The sequence below is a fragment of the Mya arenaria genome, chromosome 4 (genome assembly GCF_026914265.1).
Source record: "Mya arenaria isolate MELC-2E11 chromosome 4, ASM2691426v1".
NCBI classification, from domain to species: Eukaryota; Metazoa; Mollusca; class Bivalvia; order Myida; family Myidae; genus Mya; species Mya arenaria.
The window spans coordinates 22042676-22052128 of NC_069125.1; positions in this window are offsets into that span (position 1 = coordinate 22042676).

Sequence of the window (9453 nt, forward strand, 5' to 3'; positions counted from 1 at the left end):
ATAGAATAAATATTATTAATTTCTTCCTTCCAAAAGGGTAATATTTCTTTGCCTTTGATAATTACTACAAATTAATTGATCACTTGTTGTAAAAGTTTCCTTTTGGAGAGTTTCACTCACATACTGTGGTTTCACTTTGTCATTATTGCCTGATGTAAAATTTCAAAAAAAAAAAAAAAAAATTGTTTTTTTTTTTTAAATTCCGGGGGATTTTTATCTCCCGCCGGGAGACCGGGGGATGGATCGAAATTCCGGGGGATTTTTCCCGGGGATATGGCATGTATGGCAATTGGGCTTGTCAAAGTATGTTGAGTCCGAAGGACTCCACGCGTACTTCAATCAGCCCAATTGCTTCGGACTCCACGCGTTCTTTGACCAGCCAAACTGCGTTTATACCCCGATAATGACATCAACCCTGCAATTCATTCCTTAAATATTTGATATACAAATGCTATCGGCTCAAAGCCATTTCGAACCGGAAGGTGATATGTTTAATGATTTTGACTCCTGAGTGTATAACGAACGAAGTAGAATGAGGAACTTTTTTGTACCATGCAACTTTATACCCCAGAAATATTGTTGAATACCAGTTCATAGGCTCGGAAAATATTTTCCATACCATGGATGCATGGACATTTTCAATCCTCTCCATGCAACAATGACAAAAGAAACTCAATCTGATTTTATCAGACACAGCGTTAACATCCATTTATCATAATATGCAATTTTGCATTTCAATAACAATCGAGTCTAACAACCTTTCGAGTGGCCCACTCAATATACCATCAGCTAGTTTCTTATATTTCATCACGCAAGTTGATTGCTGTTGTAAAGAAAATTTCATGAAACCCGGTTCATGGTATTTTAGTGAACGCATTTCATTATTATCTTTTCCCTTCGGTTCCGCACCAATATTTATTTAAGTTTCATCGACTTTCAAATTGACATTTACGTTGTATTATTATGTTAAATTTTTTAAACCATCCCATTTTTTAACCTCGGCGCGTTAATAATTTTAACATGTCATGTTAAAAGATCTGAAGAAGATCTGACGATTCCATGCCCCAATGTCTGATTTTTTGTCAGCAATCTTATATTATTGGTTTGCAGATATTTACGCCAAAAAATGCACTTTCAAAGACAAAATAAAAAAGTTGTTAAAATGGTCAATTTGTGAGAGTGGAGATTTAAGCGTCAGGTAAGATTTACCACGTTTGAGCATGCATGTTTTTCTATATATTTTTTTATTTCCATCTGAAAGAAATGGTTATTTATTCAGTAGTTTATCACTAGCAGAACCAGGTCACCCAAAGTACACATATTTGTTCTTCAAATTGGATATTATATTTATTTGTTTACAATTTAAGAATTGTACTTTTCTTTCATACCTAACCTCGTACTTCAATGTGTGTACTCTAAATTTAGAAAAATGTAATTGTCTCATAAATTGATAACTATATCGCGTACCGAATTCTTTCTTTTGACACCTATTATCATCATCATCACCATCTGATAACACTGACTGCAATATATATGAAATCATTTCATTTACAACCACGTACCGCAATTATAAAGATTTTTCGAAACGATGTTTCTTGTTGCCTCAATATTCGCTATATTCGCTGTGTTCTTAGCGATATGTCTTGTGGTATTCAATATTATTTTGTCTCAAAAAGAGATGACCAGCATCACAATGAGAGCCGTTTTTATTAGGGGATGTGACACGGGATTTGGGAATCTTCTTCTTGCTTGATGCGAAAGGAATGAAGGTGTTTGCTGGTTGCCTCACGGAACAAGGAGCAATCGATTTACGCGCGTTAACCTCCAGTCGTTTGAAGACTGTTGTTATCGATATAACTGTGAAAGAGACAGTAATTAAAGCTTTGAAGTTCGTTCAAGAAAACCTCGATGAGAATGGTATTGTAACTAATTTTTTCACAACTGTATCTTGAAATCAGGCGCCATCAATGTCAAATATCTTAGTCTTACAAAAATCGGTATATTGAATGATCTTATCCTCTTCTTTATTTAAAAAAAATGACAAATTCTTTCAATAGCGCATTCCTGGTCCAGTTGTTTTTAACGGTCATAAATTTTATATCTTTATGAAATTTTCTTTTGGATTTTGAAACAATTTACGCATTGAATAATCCAGAGTTTTAACAATACAACAGTTTTATGATAAACATTGTATATTTCAAACTGAACAAGATGAGCCATACAGGTGTAATACTGAACTGCTTATACCATGATTGTAGTAGGTTTTGATTTGATTTGATTTTAATTTGATTTGTCCATTCGTTTAATAATTGATTTTATATACGGACAGTTTCTTGATTTTGATCATGGGCCAGTTAAATGAATATGTATTTTACAAGCGGAAGTAATCCCTAGAACAGATAAAAATTTCAAAGCTGATGTACTTAGAAAAAGTATATTGAATCATATAGATACAGTTGTTAGATGGCGTATCAATTTAAACCAGGCACGTTGTCCATTGCAGCCCTTGGCATTGCCATCTGTTATCAGACTTTGAAAAGAACCACTACTGTGATTGAGTCCAAACGTCTCATTTTAAACAAGCCGTACTTATTGCAAAACGCAGTCTTCGGAATATCTTTCTAATTCACTGGAATTTGGTAATATCCGCACGTCAGATCAAAACTACTAAAGTGCTGACCCAGAGACTGCGTCTTAACAATCTTGCACTCTGGGGAATGGAAATCCGCCCATTTCATCCATTTACGTTTCCTGTTCCTCAAGTGAAAAATCTGAATTAAATTAAACCACGAATTTTGATCATTTGGCCCTCGGTTAATGTCCACCAAAGCGGACACCAAGCATTATTTAGCATCTTCACCTTAGATAGGACGGCACTTGCGCTCCGTCGGCGACTGTAACCCTTCGCACCCGATTGCTGATGTGCGCTTGACGCAGGGTATTTCCATCCCATGTATTACTATAATGCTCTTTCTAAGGTCGGCAGGTGCACTATTTCCATTTCCAGCTAAAATATCATATCCAAGTAAGGCTTCATCTTCAATATCCGCCACGGCGGTCCAAGCTGCCAGCGGAGAGGACGATAGTGCTCTCTCCGCTTCCGCTAGGCGTTGGTACACTTTTCTCGAAATAATAGCACCTGCTGAAACAGCAGTAAAAACAACTGGTAAACCTTGGCCATATCCCCTAACATATTTGGCATGGAATATCCGCACCAACAGCTGCGCCGCCCTCTTCCTGGACTTAATTTGTCCAAATGTGGCACCTAAGGTAAACACCATGGTATATGTATGTCAGTTTATTTACCCGACATAGAAACTTTGCGAGGAACACGAGTGAGGGTGTACGTCTTAGTAACGACGATTAAAGGCAATATTGATGTATTAAAACACTTTGCAATAATTTCTTCGTTAAATATTTCAAATTATTATAATGTACTTATGGTTTAACATTAAGAATTACTACTATTATCTCAAATTTTGCTAGCCTTGCCTTTATTAGTCTATTCTAAAACTTCGATTCCGAATCCACGATGTTTACCTTAGGTGCCACATTTGGACGCCGACTTGTTATTTTAAGTCACTTTTATATTTACCAAACTATCCGACCATGGTCGTTTACGTTTATAATTGAGTCTGTCTGACCGTCTCTGAATTTAAAAATGTTCTGCTTCAAATGAACTATTGTCTGTTGGGCGTTTTTAAAAAAAACAGCTTCTTCTAAACATTAATGTTTTATAATTTGTCAGTGTGATTTTCAATGTAGATTTTTCTTTTTAGTAACTAGAACTTAAATTAAAAGTATTTGCAAATCATATCTTAACCGGTTCGGTATTGAGACTGGTCAAGAGAAGAACGGTCTTGACTATGCGATGTTTTGTCTTTATGATGATTTTCAAAATAACGGGAGACAAATAAATCTGGATAGATAATATTAAAACTATGTCAATAAAAACAGGAATGTACAAGTACCCAAGGAGGTATTGGACAATCCAAATTTCAAAATGGCCGCCAAAATGCGAGAAAATTGTACGACATCTCTCATTAGGTCAGTCATATTAGATTTTGAGGTCATACAAATTCCGCCAGAAACTTTAAATAGTGCAACATGTAGGCCTTAACTTCTTTGAACATGAAATGGAAATGAAACGAGGGCGTCCATCTAGTATAAGCGCTGGCAGAGCTTTTCAAATGGTTTTGTAACACTTTGAAAGTAATAACAGCTGACAATAAATGACTTGGTTGTACAAATGGAACATGCATACAGCAGTGTCTTTATGAAGAAAAAGATACTTGATTATTATGGCGGACGTGTGAAAATCACTTAGCTAAAAGGCAAACCCAATGTTTTTAAAAGTGAAGCACATTCTATACTGCATCACTTTTACAAAAGAAAAGAACATGTTTATTGGAGTAAAATGCATAAAATCATAAAAACTGCAGCAAAACTCATTTAATATGAACGACATTAGATCTACAAAACTCATTATTCTTCATCAGCGCACATAATGTCAATTAAAGGCAATAGGAAAATTGTACCAGATAGTGTACTTGTCTTCTTGAAGCAGTTGATTGATAACTAGAACTCCGAAAGGCTCAAAACATCTTTAGGACAAGCTACTGTTCAGGCTGCGTTGCCAAAAGTGTTATTTGTCCTCTTCAGTCAGGTTTGGGAGTTCAGTTGCACCAAGTTCAAGGTTTTTGATTGAAACTCTAGGGCCATCATATAAAAGAGGTTCAGAGATTTGAAACTAGTGCTGCGATCTCCCAAGAGATCATACACAGACAGGACGATCAGTTTGTACAGTTCATTGGTGACAATGTTGATAACAATACTGGACAACTGGTCATAATACGTTTTATGGCATGGGCATTGTCGCAACTGTAACCTAGAGATGATAAAAATGTGTGTAGTTCCAAAAATACGTGCAACAAGCGATGGCAAAATAAACATCCATTTCTACAAACGCGAAAGTGTTATATCTGCCAATGATTGACATGAATCCTAGTGATCTCTCTTGTTTATATTCTACACTTAAGTTTCTCGAAACACCAGTAGTTACATTTGATCCGCCACAGTACTGTTAAGCCTTGAACATTGTTACAAATGAGACGCATGATGAATGCAAGAAAGAAATCCGTTTGTGGATCAAGATGCATGCTTTGGGAAAGTAATTGTTCTCAAGAAAGCTGTAAATGACAAAGCGTAAATAGAAGTAGTTCATTTGAATCATCGCATATGAAAATAGAGGAAGCAGGAAGCATGGAACTATTGCAGACGAGGAAGAGGTGGGAAATGCATAAAGCCGTCGATTTCTGAGAGATATGGAAATATGTGAATTACATATACATGTATAGGTTTTCTTTTGTTCTGATGTATTTTGTTTGAGAAGATAAAATATATGTCTGAGTCTTATACTGGTCATATACTGCTGCATCCCATTTAATATATATATGATATCCACAAGAATGAAATTTGTTCATTTTGCTACTATTTAAATCTATGCTGCATTATTCAATGTTAGCAAATAATATCACGTGACATGTCAATAATACAATTAAACGATATGATAGTGTAACATAGTGGAATGTAACCTTTGCCCAATGTTATGATGCTATTTCACATTTTATTGACAGGAATATGATTTATTACATTTGGTTCTTGTTTATAATGCCAGTTTTTCAATGGAAAGAAAATATTAGCTATGATAACCTATTTCTTTCTAACACAATTGTAAAATCTATTGGTAAAATGTATTGTTTGATAGTTAAATTGACTATTTTTGACATAAATTTTAGCCTTAAATCATTGTGTACTGTTATTTTGGTTTGCCATTATTAAAATGAATATTGAGATATTTCACTTTGGCTAGGTTGAATGCACTTTACTTATGCGGCAACTGATAATGCTATTTTTTCCTACAACTCAGAAATAGTTAATGAAATATGTATTGACAATTAGTAAATTGCTGAAAATAAATAAAATGTAAAATTCCCCATCCATCAGTAATCAGATATCAAATATTTTACTGAATTGTTATGTTTGTAGTTGCTCCATGTTTGTGCTATTGTTGTGAGGCCTTTCAATAAAAAATAAAAAATAATAGATTATTGAAATAACTTTGTTGTAACCAGGTTCAAATGCCTCAGGTATATTTGATTGTGCCACCTCCCTCTCGGGCCAAACAATTAATTGTTTCAAAAATTTAGCTAAAATTGGTTCCAATGTGTTCCAAATTCGAGGAAATGTTGCCCCCAAAAGTGTTAAGCTATATGATATGTCTTTGTTTGAAAGACAAATTCCAATTTTCATAAGGACAATCAAGAGTCTTGCCAGTATTTTTTTAAAGTGAAACTCTGATTCAAAATCAATACATGCACATGTATAACAAACCTAAGTTTTGAGTGATTAACCTTTAACTTCTTACTAAATGGTGCATTTATGAAAAATATTCATAACTGATATCAAGATTGTAACCGTGTATTTAATATCTGAAAACGCAAAAATATTAAATGATTGGTGAGTGCTAAAAGATTCACTGCAATCTTCTTTTGTCTAATTAGGTAGAAATCCCGTGTTTTCTGCACCTTTCTTTCAAACTCAACACGTTATCCTTCATAAGAACCATTGTTTTTGACATGTATTTATCTTTTTTTGGTATATCAAAACATTTATATTAATTGTGGTAAATCTTATATGAAATGCTTGTAGCAGACAACCTGCCTCACTATCAAATACCTTGGTAAGTTTTTATTTCACATGTTTTCAGCATATCCAGAAATTATTGATAGATATCATCAGCTTCATATGCTACATTTTCAATCTGATTGTTTTCTATGATATTAACACTTTTTCCTTTTAGTAATTCTGGTTATTACAATATTGTATAACATCATGACACTTTATTTTTTCTTAAGGAATTTGTTTGAGGTTTGAGGTATGCTGGGTGCTAAAATGACTGGCCTAGATTTATTTCTTACGTATAGTATTTTATTAAAAAAAATTGTGTAAAAAATGTTTATTCTTGTATTTTTCTCACCATAAATATGGGTCTGTAGTTTAATTTAAATTGCCGCCCAAAAGATTTGTACTGTGTAATGACCTTCTTGTATGAGTTTCTGTTTATGTGTCAGTTCAAAACACGAATTAAGGCAGCAACAAAACCGAATAATGTTAAACATTTTACTCTAAATTAAAAGTGCTCACAACAATGCCATTTTTGCACATTTTGTTCTGAAGTTGGCATACCAAATAGTCAAATTAATAGAAGTATTACATAATTTATACTCAACAATTTTATGCCAATTGATTTGTCTATGTATTTTGAGTTCAATAAAATAAGGATTGAACATTTTTATGTCCTACAACACTACCCAGAGGCGGTAATCATGTGGTACATTGTTTTGATACCCAGCACTAAAGAAATGCTGCGCCCAGTGAGACGGTATGTATTTTTTGTTTATTTTCTCTCCATAATTAAACAATTAAATTTCCTAATATCAACCATGTTCCAGCGCCCAATTTTCCCTGTAATATGGTACCTTCATTTTGTCAGACAGTTCTGTAGTGGGATACACAAGTTTTCAATCAAGGCGAAATGTGCTGCGGAAATCTTTGAACGCACTGTCCATTTTTTCAAAATTTCGTCCGTAACATACGCAATTTCGTTTACATAACTATTCATAAACATTGACCGTACACCTATCGATATGTCCTAAGTTATGTTTCCATAGCAACGTACGCATTTTGCGAATATAATGCTACAACCATTTTTCGAACCAAGCACTTACTAAATATTTTTTCGAACCAAGCACTTCATCATTTTACACGCTTAATGTACTTCTTTTTCAGGCTGATAAACAAGCCGTTCAACAGCTGGAAACGCACACTATTCCTGTAGCATAGTACTATAAAGGTTGTATATGTATTCTTAAAATGTACTATACCATTTAATTTCAAAAAGAATTTTATTGAACAGTCCGAGAATCGTTATTTTTATGGTAAAATTCTTATTTTAAAACAATATAACACAATTTCTCCGCTCAGAGTTATTTGAAAATCATGATCTATTAAAACATTCATCGAAGATATGGTTTTGAAGTTATATACAAAATATATCAGGAAAAGTTTCTGCAATGACTGCACCATGTTGGCGGTATTTTATGTGATCGTTTATTTTAACTCATAACTAAACTCATGTATTTTTAATTAACATGCATTATGCATTTGACTTTTCAGCACGGAAAAGGTTGCCAGGCCGGAAAAAATACGACTGTTCTACAGATAGAAACGCCTCGCTAAAGGGAAATCTGGGTGTGCGTTGGGAGAAAGCCAGTATAAATGACTCGAAAATGGTTACTACGAAACGGATAGGCTTGGAATAAATAACGATTTACCCTTGTATTTATTCATTGCGAAGTGTACTGAACATCATTGTACAGTGTATCTCTACTGATTACAGTATTTTCGCATATTTTAACGTTTAAAATAAACCAAGAGAATATATGTTGCTATACATTTTAGCTCTTAGCATTGTATGCGTCTGTCGATTTGTCTCTTATTACCTTAAAATATTGTATTTTATAGCATCAAAACTATAATCAATTGATATAGTTACGGGAAATAGCTGATGAACAATTCGAATTAATGTTTATTATTTGCATTATTTTTAAAACAAAAGTATGCAGTGTAAAAACAACACACATAACTATTAAACGAAACAGTATGAATGTATGTATAGAATGTGTATAAACCATTGTTAACATGAACATATTCATATAATACATATTGTATAATTATACTTTTGACTTATGCAAATGCAATTAAACAAAAATGGAGAACATGTGTCATTAACATAGTAATTACAAATCGCAAACAAACTGAAGATTATCACAAATTGTTATAACATTCGATTGGGTTAAGAACTGATCGTCGCAAGCCGATCTGTTTAATAAATTAAAAAAAAAACAACAACCGAATATGCAACAATATAAAAATTAAATTTTATATCTTTATGAAATTTTCTTTTGGATTTTGAAACAATTTACGCATTGAATAATCCAGACTTTTAACAATACAACAGTTTTATGATAAACATTGTATATTTCAAACTGAACAAGATGAGCCATACAGGTGTAATACTGAACTGCTTATACCATGATTGTAGTAGGTTTTGACCAATTATTCCAGGTATATATCAACACGATCAATACAGCTGTACTGTCTACCCTTGTTAGGTAAACAGTTTTGGCATTGTTTACAGGTGTCCTTGGATATTTCAGGCTTTTACAACTTGGTGATCTTTTTGTATTCCAGATTTGTACGGCGTGGTGAATGCTGAAGGTGCAAATTGCGTGTCTATTTTAGGCGTTTTATCTGAACAATGAACTATTGTCTGTTGGGCGTTTTTAAAAAAAGCAGCTTCGGCGCATGCCTTGATTCATTTAAGCTTGT